Source organism: Pyxicephalus adspersus, chromosome 1, assembly GCF_032062135.1.
Source record: "Pyxicephalus adspersus chromosome 1, UCB_Pads_2.0, whole genome shotgun sequence".
NCBI classification, from domain to species: Eukaryota; Metazoa; Chordata; class Amphibia; order Anura; family Pyxicephalidae; genus Pyxicephalus; species Pyxicephalus adspersus.
The window spans coordinates 43,326,413-43,340,462 of NC_092858.1; the positions used below are offsets into that span (position 1 = coordinate 43,326,413).

The window sequence follows — 14,050 nt, forward strand, 5'->3', positions numbered from 1 at the left end:
AACCAGCAGACCCTGCTATGCACAGATGTACAACATGTAGAGAAAGTCTACTAGATTGTAGAATGGAAAAAAGTAGAAAAACAAAAATCATAAAACGATAAGAAGTCTAACAAAAAGCAAGCACATCTAGACAGCTTACAATAATTATACTGAAAGGCACTTTTGCTGACTATAGGGATGATCAGTAGGCCACAGATTCCATAAGTCAGTATAACATTCATTTTTAATATCGCATTCTTAATAGGAACAGGACAAATTCGCTCTGGTGTAGGACAATGCAGGGATGTCAAAGTAGCAGAGGCTGCCAATGGATTCTGTAGCTTTGTGTTGGAGGAAAAAATAAAACATGAAAAAAATCAAAAATAAATTTCTTTTCGCTTTTGTCTCACACAAGCTTTCCCTGCCAGCTTGGCCAAGCAGAATAGCTATTTTTTTTTTTACATATCACAATACGAAGAACATTGTTGATTTAGGATCTAATAAAATTGATGCAAATAGTCTTTTACTTTCCTGTCCTTACTATCCATAAACAGACACATATTCAAACACATTTCCATGCCAAAAACAAAGGCTGCCTACTAATCAGAGTAATACTAAAGAGGGAGGACCAGCATTTAAACCCACAGCGGGGTTTTCCAAGCTCCCATCCCCAATAAAACCATTTAAAAAGAATCTCCAAGAAATCTCCATGCCACTTTCACATTTTAGAAATAAAAATGAGCTCTGCTACCAGATGAGGGGAGATTTATACTTTTTATCCTTTCCACTTCCCATCTTCTAGGGGCAGAACTGACAAACTACCAGCCCTCACTGTAAGCATGCTTTTACATGGGATCAATCATCAGACTGAGAGGGCATCATGGAGCTGCAGCACAGATCACCATTTGCTGCCCACAGGAGAGCCCTGGTATACCAAATTGTAGACTTATTGTATAAGGCTTAGTTCACATTCGCAGTTTAAATGCCTAAAACTCTTTGCAAAATGAATTACTTTGGAACAAATAGTTCAATTTTTGTCTATGTTTCTCAGATGTTAATGCAGCAGAATTGCTGCACATTTCTCTAGATGCTACATACAACATTGAAGGGTGGTTAGCTACCTCCCAGGCAGGCAATACAAACTATAAGGGGGTGGTAGTAACCCCTATAATTGTGACATTCTAAGTAAATATGGCACACAAATCACTGTATCACAATATTTATTGTGTGCTGCCCTGCCTATTTTGTAATCAACCTGTTGAAAAAAAAAAAAGGAAAAAATTGGGGAGAACACTGCATAAATAAGAATAGCAAAGATAAAATATCATGATTTAATTTGAATAATTTTTCATATCAAAAATCCATATTCAAAATTATTTTTGGAGTGGCAACGAGTGACACTGGTTTTAAATACTTGACATTTATTATCACTTACAGTATATCTGGGTTAATGGAATGCAAATGAGATGCATGAAAGTCTGGATTGCGCCCCTGCAGCACACCCAGCCTTTTTAAAAAAGGTTTTGCACAGACATGTTAATCCAAGAACAAAGAACACCAACTTTAACAAAATACATACTTAAAAGTATGGAAGCAAAAGCATGAATAGAACAGCAGATTGGAACTTTTGTTTTTATATACACAACAATGCAAAACATAAAAATTTACACAGAGAAATAAAGCGTAAATATATGTTAAAATTACCAGCAATTAGGGAAAATATTCAGATGCCATGGTTGCAGAGGGTACAAGTCATAATACCAATCAATGTTGTACAAACACCAAATAAAATATTTAAAGCAATTATGTTGTATACATGTAAATTATATTTATTTGCATTAAAACTGAAATATTATGAATTCAAAAATCCATTCCATTGCTGTGCACCAATCCCAAAGCAAGGATTGCTCATGTCCAAATTTCTTGTTAGATCAAAGTCCAGCAATTGCTCACAACTCCCTTGTGTGCTACAAGTTGCTACTTTTCATGTAGACACATGGCTCTTATTAAAATGCAGGGGCGCTGGGAGATCTAGGCTGTCATCTAATCCCCTTCCTATTTTGGGTGTTACTCGGTCACATCTGGTTGCCCCCCCCATTTGGATTTTCACATATCAGAGAAAAAGGTTAAAATGCAGTGTGCAAGCACCTCTAGTCCATGAACCAGATATTCTATCCAATTTGTTTCTATACACATGGCATACACATGCCATAAGAGATCTTCAGGGCACCATGGGAAATTATCCAATTATCATTGTTGAGTGTCTGTGCTGTAGTGACTGGCAGAGTAGTGTAATACTCTTCCATGTCAGTGGGTGGCAGTAGGTAGCTTAATTGCCTTTTTAATTCTTAGAGAATTAGTTACAGAGTGTCATTTTGTAACATTTTTGATTTGTGGTGTGATTTTTTTCAATGTAAAAAAAATCTGCCTTGGATCAAAGAAGGTTAAAAAACACTGCTATACACCATTTGTATTCTTTTATGAACCTAATTTCTGTTAGAATTCGACTTGCAGCATAATTTTTAAAATTAGTTTTGGTTTAGTGAAATTACTTTTTTTTTGTGAAAATAACTAAAACTTTATTAAGCATTAAATAATGGTTTCCCAAATATTGTTCCCAATCTTCTAATATATGTAGTTTAAAAAAAAAAAAAAAAAAGTAGTCCTGCCATGCTTGCCCTTCTTTAGTTAATAGTACCTATTGTGCGGTCACATTGCCCACCCAATTGTGTCCTGCATTACCACCCCATTTCATGTCCCCCGATATAAACTTTGAGCAGCTGTGCTCATAGCTAACTGCAAAGATGTGGTTAACAGTTCAAAATAGACAGAGCTTTAGCAAGCTGTCACCAGAATAGGGTTCACATGCACTTTAAGGGGTCACTTACATGGATGTATAAAGTAACACATCCAGATGTTCTATACCAGTAACAGCAAAAAATCCAATTTTGCAGAATGAAAAGAAATCAAATTATCAGGTTATTTTGTTGTGTAGGACATTGTGGGGGGCTTTCCCTTACTTTATGTCCCTGCCACACCACCACCAAGGGGTGCAGATGTTACCAATGTAAAAAAGGTCTATCTACAGACACATGGTCAGAAGTTCCAATCCTTTCTTTCGCTAAGCAAAATATATATATATTTTTTTTTTTCATTGTCCTTGCTCTACAATATGTTTCATTACTTTCTCTCCTGACCAAGAGGGAAAAGTGTGCCCCACACAGAAAAAAGGGAACTAAAACCATACAGGGGCTCTGACCCCTTGCTGCACAAACATCTTCTAATGTAAAAGGAAAAGTCTGGGCAAATCATATACCTGCCACTAATAAAATGCATGCATAAGAGAAAGAAAGGGTAGTCACTGGTCAGTATTATGTAACACACGTGGCCCATTATTTATTCAAGATAATTATCTGCAATGACAAACTAAGAAGCTTCAGTTCACATCACTGCAGTCCTCGATTATGTCACCACTTTTCTAAAAATATCTAGAGAAAGAAGTGCTAACTTGAGAAATACAACAAAAACACAGTGGATGAGGATGTGCCAATTTCTAATATCCTTAAAAACACAATTCTTACGTCCTAGTTCACTCTAGTGGTAAAAAAAATAAAATAAAAATAAAATAAATGCCAGGTGCCAAGAAACAGCCGTAAGGCTTTTTCAAACATTTGCAAACACTTGTGCAGGCATTTGCAAAGCTGTCAGTAATTTTTCCCCAATGTTTTCTTTACATCCAGTCTTCCACAATGGCTGGAACCACTGAGGGGGAAAAAAAACTATCTGAAGCAAATGGTATTTTAAATGCAGAAAACATATTTATGATCAACCGGAATCGCTATCAAATAATGATACACAATATTGATTAATGTCACAGAGTGACAAGAGTCCACAGAGTATCTAACTTCATGCTAGTCAAAACAAAAAATGTATTTTTGGGACTTTTTATTCTACAGGATTCTACATAATGGTTACAATTAACATTCACCAATAAAATACTAAAGTCAATTTATTTACGACAATAAGAATTACATCAAGAGAGGTTCAGAGCTGAAGCTACAGCTCTAAACCTCTCTGCATTTGACTGACACACATACAACGGATGGTAGGATAATGGAGTTCCTATTATAAAACTACTATTGAAATTAGGAACTAAAACATTGTGGAAAGTATTTCTGCTAGACCTCTCAACAGCACAACTAAAAGCATTGTACACTTGTGTTCAGAAGTTAGCTGACATGGACTTATCTGAAAGACAAAATCTTTGCATAACTATAGAAGTGGCCTTATTGATACAAGGATAGCTCGTCTTCCATACCTGCTTCATTCATCAACACATACAGAGTGGGGACATGGGTATTGGTCTCTGTGTTCCGGAGGAAGTGGGCATGGATCCGCCAAACGCGTAGAACAGCAATATGAGGAGACCGCTTGGAAATGTATATATTTAGTTAATGTAAAATTGAAGTGAACCCTATGGATTTTAATAACCAAATGTAACCAATACATTTTTGATTTTGTTTTGATGCTGTTTAGTAATTGGGATGTGGCAGAAGTTGATTTTTACCATAAGGAATGCAATATCTATTAGTACTTAATGCCAGTTACTGAAATTACAATATCAGTAACTACATAATAATTAAAAAAAAGTTACAGCTCACAATTAAACCTATTAACATAGTTCTTTATCGTTAATTACAACCACTTTATATATAAAAAGGATCATAAAATGAATAAAGCACTATAGATTTCTATGGATGTGTCAAGGGCTTTGCACTTTGAAATAAAACGTTACTCCTACTGCATGAATGTCCAGAACAAAAACCTTTTAATACATACAGTACGATTTCAAGTGACTTTACTCACAAATTATAGAGGTGACTAGGCCATTATACGTGCAATGAACCACTATAGGTCTGTATACATATGCTGCAGGATCAAGTAAAATGCAACATGCTTTCAGGTGCTTCCAAGATGCAAGCTTTCAGCCATACTCAATTAATGAGCTGCAACAAACATTGTACAGCTCCCCTCCTGGCAAATGTAGGTACACGAGAACCACAGCTCTCCATGCACCTAGCAGGTCACATTGTTTTGACAACCAGTAATATGGCTGCAACATCTGCCAATGAGTCCCAGGGTGTCCCATTGCTTGGCTGGAAAAGTCTTTGGTGGGGTGTATATAGCGACCAGACTAAGGCAATATGTTTGTTAAATGTACACAAAATACAGAATACAAAAAAAAAAAAACTGGGTTTGTGCTGGCAAAAGTCACATTTATTTTTGGCATATTAATTTACATGCCATTTAACCACCTGGGCGTTACACTGAGGTCTAGATTTCTGTACCAAAAGTTCAATATATTCTGCCTGATCTATTATGTGTACATAGATTGAACTATGTTTATACTGTTTTCACCTATCAAATGGCATATATATATATATATATATATGGCAGGCAAGTTTTGATTTAACCAAGAAGGGCGATATTCCCATTGAGTACATTTGCTTATTGTTTGTTAAATGCTCCAATTAATTGTGTGTCTGCAAGACAGCTGGCTTTTATGAAAAACCAGTTTGAAGGGTCCTGGCCAGCCAAGGAAGAGTTAAAAGGGTTCTTGGCCACCTGGTCATGTCTGAGCCTTCCTCTTGAACTTAGAGAGCACAGGTGCTCTATTTAGAGTGGCAGGGAGCTCAGTGGTTTCTGAAAACTTGAAGGTAAAAGAGCTCAAGAGGAATACCACTTTAAAGAGTTAATCTCTGGTTTATGCAGAGACATTTTGGTTGCTGTTTATTAGCTATAGTGGGAACTACTAAGAAGTAGTTAGTGGCCCAGCCCAGCCCCAAGCTCACAATATGTATAGTATTTGTGTGGTGTTACAGTGAAGGAAGTGAACTCTTTCTGAGATGATTACTACATAAAGAAATAAAGTACAGTATCCCTTTAAAAAAAGGCTTCTGAAGGTAACTAAGTAAACATAACGATTTCATAACAAATGTACCCAGCGGAAAAAGAATGAACATCACCACCCACCTGGTAAACTAGATGCGCAATATATAAATAGTAACAACCCCATGATTTGGCACACAAAGCAGCAAATGAGCATAAACCGAAAGATATTATGGAAAACCAGAAGAGACTGCACAACTTTTACAACCCCAGTAATAAAACTAGGGGAATTACAGTATACTAATAAAGCACCGGCACATTTGTCATAGTTATTTTACTAGATAGGACACAGTCACCTGCCCAATCTGGTGAGAGTACCAGTGACTTCACCCCCTGCAAGGTAATTTGTGGTCTCTTGAAGCTATGGGGGCCATTTGACGGTTCATATATCACAATACTCAGCTCTAAGCGGGCAATCACCAGAAACACAGGAAGGAAGGAGGGATATCAGGTGCAGCATCTTTCAGAGTTTATTCTGGGTGGTCTGTGAGGCAGTACAGATCAGCAAGTATACCTCGTTATAGCGCTTGGACAGAGAACAGGCAGTGTCCATTACTTAGATCTCAAGGTTTTCTAGCAATGAGTGAGCTTCAATGTCATTGGATTAAGTGGGTTCAAGAGGTTTGTTTATTGCCAATTCCTCACATATGCATGTCCTGGAAAACAGAATCTTCTAATGACTAATAGTTTCTAAATAACGGATTACAAACACAAGCTTGTAAAGACAATCAATCAGTTTGTTACAGGTTTGGCATGACATTTGCTTTAGGGTTTGCTTCAACCTTGCTTTAGCCCATGGTTAAAGAACATTTAGCCACTCAAAAAAATGTTATAATTAAAATCAATGGGTTTCCTTTCTCCTGCTAAAAAAACAAACAAAACTTACTTTAGTAGGCTTACAACTGCACACAAATATCTGCAAAAGCATTTTCCTGAAAAAGCCCAGCATTTACTGCTCAGGGGCACCTACTGGTTGCCAGTAGGAGCAGTAAACCGTGTGTTTTTTTTTACTAAAGCTGCGTACACACTTGCAATTTTTCTCGTTGGAAAGGATCTTTCACGATCCTTTCCAACGAGAAAAGACTGCACGATGCATGAACGATGCTGTACATACAGCACCGTTCATGCTCTATGGAGAGGGGAGGGGGAGAGCGACGGAGCGGCACCCTGCTGCGCGCTCTCCCCTTCCCTTTCATTAGGATCGGTCGTCGTCCATCGTCCTTGGATCCGCCAGGACGGTCGTCGGACGATGGACGACGACCGACTGTACACACGGCAGATTTTCGCCCGATAATTGGCCGATACCGATTATCGGGCGAGAAAAATTTGCCGTGTGTACGCAGCTTAAGAGTGTGAAGAAGCCCTGATATTCTGTAGATGAAGTGGGCTTTCCTTGTCTGTGCTGTTCTGTCAGCCTGTTTCTGCCCTCCTAAACTTGCATAACAATAACTCACATATCAGTGGCCACAACCTTGCCAACAACTTCTGGTGCACTTATCCAAGGTGCAGACTACACGGACTTCTATTTCAGACACCGTTCATGTGTTTGGGTTAAATATATATTCATCTTGTACCAACATCTGTGATCTGGCTTTGGCATCTCATCCCATCTGTCTATGTTGGCTAAAGCATCTAATCCTGATGTCTGTATTGAATATTTTGTTGCTCCTAGTTCCTGTGGTTGTCCAACTGAGCAATCATTAGTTGCACAATTTGGTAAAAATCTAGCAGCTCCTGGTTTCTGGTCACAGACATTTAGGATCAACTGGCAATATGGTATCCATCGGCATTCTTGTCAAAACCCGGTACTTGTGCTCCGATTTCTGTTCCTGCTCTGGAATTGCACATTGCTCTGTCATCAGATGCTTGTGTCCCAGGGTTTCCTGGTATGCTAGTTTTCTGCTACTAATGACACAGATTTGGTGACAGTAAAAAGCTACATCATTTACACATCCAAGTATTTACTATGCATCCTATGTGTAGACTTAATATTTGTCACTTCTAATTCACGTTTTTATTTCTAGTAAATTTATGTTGAGAAAAAGATGAAGCCTGTCATTATTAAACATTCTAAGAATGTGAGTTTGCCGATTGTGCAATGGGTTTACAGTAAAATTCCAGTTTTTTGCATATTCAGAAAATGAGAAGTCAATACACCTAAAAATCAATTCAGCAGAAGAATTTAGTAGTTTAGGTCACCCAATAACTTCTTGAATTCATAATATTCTCCTGAACAGGTCAGAGTGATAGCGCCTCTTAAACCCCCTATTGAATATATATGACCCATATGTGACCGTTCTCTGGACTAAGCAGACAATCACTAATCACGGTCATGAGGAAGGAAGGGGGTGTGAGTAGCAGCATCTTCGAGAGATTATTCAGGGTGGACTCCTGCAGGGTGAGGTTTGTGAGGCAGCACAGATCAGCAAGTATATATGTGAGGGTTTGGACAGACAGCAAGTGTCCATATACTGCAGCTAAACCCAAAAAATGTATGTGCTGCCATTTCTTTACTTTACTAAGAGTGTTAACTGCTTGGGTGTGATGCTTTTCCAGGTCATTTACACTTTCTTTATTACTTAATGAAAAAAGTATAAACATCAGATATTCATTCAGATTTCACCAATATCAAGCTTATAGCAAAGTATTTCAATCAGAGACGACAAGACAATACTGAATAGTTTACTTTAAAGGATGGCTACACAAACTGTTCCCCCTCTTAGGTAGGGGAAGATAATCTCTCAGATGAAGCATGGTCACCCTCCACACCAGGGGCATCAAACTCAAATACACAGAGGGCAAAATAACAAAACTTAGACAAAGTCGCAGGCCAACCTTGAAATTTATTTAAAAAATTGGTAAAATTTTTTCTTCTCATTAGATATAAACCTTTTTCATATGGAAACATAGAGGTTTTGCTTCACATTCAATATGGAACAAGCTTATATTAGAGAAAAAAAAAGGGTAACAGAAGGGAAAAAAGGGTAACAATAATAACAATATTTTTCTATGAAAATCCAACCATTCAAGCCCATGCCTTGGAGTAGCAAGAAAAAGTACAGCTGAGGGGGAGTGCTGGAAATGCCAGATGCGGCCAATGCAAAGCTAGATCTTATCAGTGGCCCTCCGCTAAAACTCCCTCTTCATTGAAACAGCGCCGCTACTAAAATTCCCGGCATTATTTGCATCTATAAACAGTCCAATGCGGGTCCACACATAGGCAGAGAGCCCGCTAGTCTAGAGACGCGAGTAATGCCTAGAATTGTAGTAGCGGCGCCATTTCAATGCAGCGGCTGGCCAGCTGCAGTTCATATTTAGGATTCCTTTGGGGAAAAAAAAAAAAAAAAGAAAAGGACCTGGGGGCCCGATTTGGCCCCCAGGCCGAGGTTGACACCCCTGCTCTACACTATACCACTTTTAAAGGTGCTGGGACTGTCAGGTATACTGAATGAACTCCCTTACACATGCACAGAAGTTATTATTATTATTATACAGTATTTATATAGCGCCATCATATTATGCAGCGCTGTACAAAGTCCATAGTCATGTCACTAGCTGTCCCTCGAAGGAGCTCACAATCCAATGTCCCTACTATAGTCATATGTCACTAATGTAGTCTAAGGTCAATTTTAGGGGGAAGTCAATTAACCTAACTGCATGTTTTTGGAATGTGGGAGGAAACCGGAGTACCCGGAGGAAACCCACGCAGACACGGGGAGAACCTGCAAACTCCATGCAGATACTGTCCTGGCTGGGGTTCGAACCCAGGACCTAGTGCTGCAAAGGCCTGAATGCTAACCCCTGAGCCACCGTGCTACTGTCATATTAGTTAATCTAATCAAGGGGACTGAAGATCTGGAATCAGGAAGAGATGTAAAACAAGATAGCAGCCCCCACGACTGAATAGGGACAGGTGAGTATTTAAAAATATTGTGATCAGGCAGGTAATGTTATCTGTCCCTTCTGCAATAAAGGATCTGTACATGAGATGCCATCCTTATATACAAAGGAAATTCCAGACATCACAAGATTCACCCCACATCTATTGCTTTTAACTTGTGTTGATATGCAATAAATGAACTTTTGATGCAAGGTGTAAACCAGGGATGCCCACACTTTTTTGGCTTGCAAGCTACTTTTTAAATGACCAAGTCAAAATGATCTACCAACAATAAATACTTGGACTTAACTCCCGTGCGCGGTAGAGTTTATGTTTAAAGGCAGGGCTGCGCAATCTACTCGGGTTGCCTTTGCAATCTACCGGTAGATCGTGATCCACCTGTTGGCCACCCCTGGTGTAAACAAACCCTTTTTTTTCTATGTACCACAATGCAGAGATGCTGAAACAAAACATACCCATCCTTACATTATTGCTCCTTAGCCTGTATTCATAGTAAGGTGTACTCCAAATGCAGGGCTTACCTTGGTAACTTCCTAGGGGCTATGGTGACATTGCAATAAAGTGCAGTACGATGTTACCACAACTCGTCAAACTGAACTCCATGCCTCCATATTCTGTACCTCCACTGCCCAGGATGACTAAAGGTACAGTAACACTCTGTGTCATGACATTAAAGTGTGTTAGATACCCTCCCAGTTACAGTAATGTATGACCATGTCATTCATTACAAACTTCAGCTCCTATAGCGATTGCTTTTACAAAGCTGCATCTTTTTAAAATACAAAGCAGATCCAAAAGCATAAGAGCAGGTTTAAGAAGATAATTTTCAGGTACCTGCACACATTACAGATCATGCTTTCTAAACTGAAGCACATTCCTACTTTGGTGCCTTAAACTACACTTAAAAATGAAAGCAATTGTTTATTACTTTATGAGGATGATCATTATCGACTTCCTATAGTGGGTGACTTCAATCTCTCTACTTGATGCAGGTGAAAAATGGAGCTCTGTGATTGGAGTGGAGTTGGACATTTGTCTAAAAGATCAAGCTTTTCCTCCCCCCATATATTTTCCCCCCCACTTTGATAGCTTTGGAGTACAGCACATTTTTTCCTAAACATTGCATTCTGCTCACCAGCCAAAGAAAAACAAGTTATTTCCTAGATTTAAAAAGAAAAAGATCATATCAGCTTTCTTATCAACCTTGGCTTGGTTTCTGTTCCAGTGTAGATTTGCTAGAAACAAAAAATGGCCATAAATCAATTGTGTGCTAAATAGCCTATAGGGCTATACCTTTCACATTGATTTGTTTTTCATTTTGTTTCATAATGAACAATTTTTGCCATTTGAATTGTTCTATGCATGGTGCATTTAGGTGTTGTATATCGCACTCTGTGCTTTCCAAGAATATCAGGTCACAACTGAATTACATTTTTTTATATGCACCGATATTTTTTTGTAGCAGTCATGCATCATAAATTGGATTTCTAATAAACAGAAAAACTGAAGTTTTGTTACCTCCTTTCACCCCCCCCCCCCCATACTGAGGACCAGGCACAGTGATAATAATAATAGGCCCTGTGCTGTGTGTCTTTACAGTCCTACACACACTCATTCATTAGAGAATGGTGATCTTAGAACAAAGATTTGCTGTAAAAATAAAATAAAATGCCAGGCTGTACATTTACACCTAAAGTCTTCAAAATCCTTATGTAAGAATGCCAGCTACCTGACTATGGTTTGAGCAGCTTTCCATTTAGTGTGACGGATTCTTTCATTCAAATAAATAATCATAATAGAGCAAAGAATATTAAACACATTAAATGGCCACTAATAGAAAGCATCCCACCCCAGCAGCTGCATTTCATATTTGTAACATACTTGGCTTTCTGCAGATATACATTATGAATCCTATGTGATGTTTTACTAAGCTTGTGTGAGAAAAGAGGTATGTATTTCTAAGAAAACCAGATGTCTTTTCAAATACACATTTTAGCTTATAAAAAAACTTTAGCAAATGAATACACATTCCTCTTCTTAAAAGTCCAAGGAACCTAGTAAGAGCAGGGGGAACATACTGCTATCTGCTAAAACAAACTAGTTTTTAAAATCAAATTTATAAATCTTTTCTACAAAGGAGAAAAATATGGAGTCAGCAGTCCATGGAGCATGATCTACACAAAGCTGCAGGGACAGGAGACACAGGTCACATGACAGAGGGGTCATGTGACCGGGCTCTCCTCTCAAACACTTTCCCCACCTTCATTGAAATTTATTGAGTTCGTTTTCCAATACAAGTTCCCAAGTTATAGAGGAAATAAACTAAAACCTCACCCAAAACAAAAATAATACACTTAGTTTTAATCCCGCAGAGCAGGCGGAGGGTCGGTCCGGAGGTTTTGCACTTAAGTAAATATAGTGTTTTGTTTTTTTTTGTTTTTTTTTTTTTTACATAAAAGGGTTGTCCATAGGAACATGGGTATCCGACATACAGACACCTCCTCCATACGAACAGAGGTTTGATGGGGGGAGGGGTGGTTTGCATGACTTGCAGAAGAAATCTTTTGCTAAACACAGCTGAGGTTGTGGGTGATCATAAGCAGTGAGCTTTCTGCAGCCTCTTGTAACTCCTTAATGACCAAGACAAACTCTGCAGTTGTTTCTTTTTGCACAACTTGCTCCAGAAATTAATGTCTAGGCCCCATAAAGATTTTATTTTGCTTTCTTTGTGATTAACTCACAGTGAGGATTTTATACAGTAACTGACACCACACTGCCTAATAATATATTGGGACAAACATCTGTCCTAATTGCATTTATTAAAATAATGTACCTGTTCTGACTTACATACAAATTCAACTTAGGGACAAAACAAACCTATAGTCCCTATCTCTACCTACGTGAACATAAAAACAAACATTTTTAAAGCACCAGACTGTGCTCTATAAATAGGCATAGGAAGAACCATAACACCAATTTATAATTGGGCCCCAAGTCTTTATAAAAGATAATTCCTCTAAACACATCTGAAATAGACACAAACACATATGATCACTAGGATTGAAGTTGCTGCTGCCCTGTGAATAACTTCATCCCAGATTAGAGTCAATTCACTTTAATGAAACATAAATGTGCAAGCTAAGCCGCCATTATCTGCAATCAGGTATAAAACAATCCCCAATGCCACTATTTTATTATAAAAACTGACATTTATCTGCAGAGCGTTATTAAAAATAATATATAAGGGAAGAAAACAGAAAAGGCAATAATAATCTCCTAGATTGTAAGCTCTTCGGGGCAGGGTCCTCACCTGCCGGGTCACTGTCTGTTATTTGCAACCCCTATTTATTGTACAACACTGCATAATATGTTGGCGCTATATAAATCCTGTTTATTAATAATAATTAACATGATTTTATCTTGTGAAGCGGGGCCAACAGAATTATAAAATCAATAAAACAACTTATTTATCTTAGCACACAACGGATAAAACGTCTTATTAAAGATGTTATTATTATTATGTTCCATTGAATTCATTCCATAGAAGGGTGAAATAACAGAACACTTGTGATCCCACATAACTCCTGGACATGAATACAGCCCTATGGTAGGAGCTGCCAGTCCTGTGCAGGGTCAGTGGTGCCCACACATCCAGCAGCCTGGCACAACACAGAATAGCAGCACAGACTTCTCCACACCTGCCTCCAGCGGCCTCCTCTTCACTCACACAATTCCCTAAATTGCACCGGGAAAAAGACACCCAAAATGTACTTACCGTGCCCAGCCCGACCCCAGTGGAGTGGACGCCGCCTCTCCCGGGGCAGGGAGGGTATGAACCCAGGACACCCCGGTCTCTCCGTTCCCCCTGACAGGAGCTGACGCCACCACCGGCCTCGCAGCTCTGCTGCTACGCAACCCAGCGCCAAGCCCCGCCCTGCATTGCCTGACGTAATGGATGCCTACACCAATCCTGGAAATAATCTGTGCACAGAGCGCGTAGTATCTGAGCTCGGTAGCCAATAATAGAAGAGGAGGAGGGGCTTGGGAAGGGGCGGGAGATTAAGGCTGGATGTTTCCTGGGGATAGGGAGAACCTTTAAAGTACAAGTTGACTTTTTCTAAGCCAGCCCCCCTCTCTACTCCCCCCTGACCGAATATAAGCCAGAACCCCCCCTGTCTCTGGCGCTCACTTACCTCTCCGTGACGTCGGGCGCCTCCTCCG

General features: G+C 39.1%; 1 protein-coding gene across 1 annotated transcript in view; it reads right to left on the minus strand.

The window, feature by feature from the left end:
* RNF41 (ring finger protein 41) overlaps positions 1–13,760 on the minus strand; it is a 31,744-nt gene extending 17,984 nt beyond the window's left edge. Inside the window, exon 1 of the mRNA XM_072408867.1 lies at positions 13,605–13,760. The gene's annotated coding sequence lies outside the window, so the exon portion shown is untranslated. The remainder of the gene's footprint in view (positions 1–13,604) is intronic.
* Between the last annotated feature and the right edge of the window lie 290 nt (positions 13,761–14,050).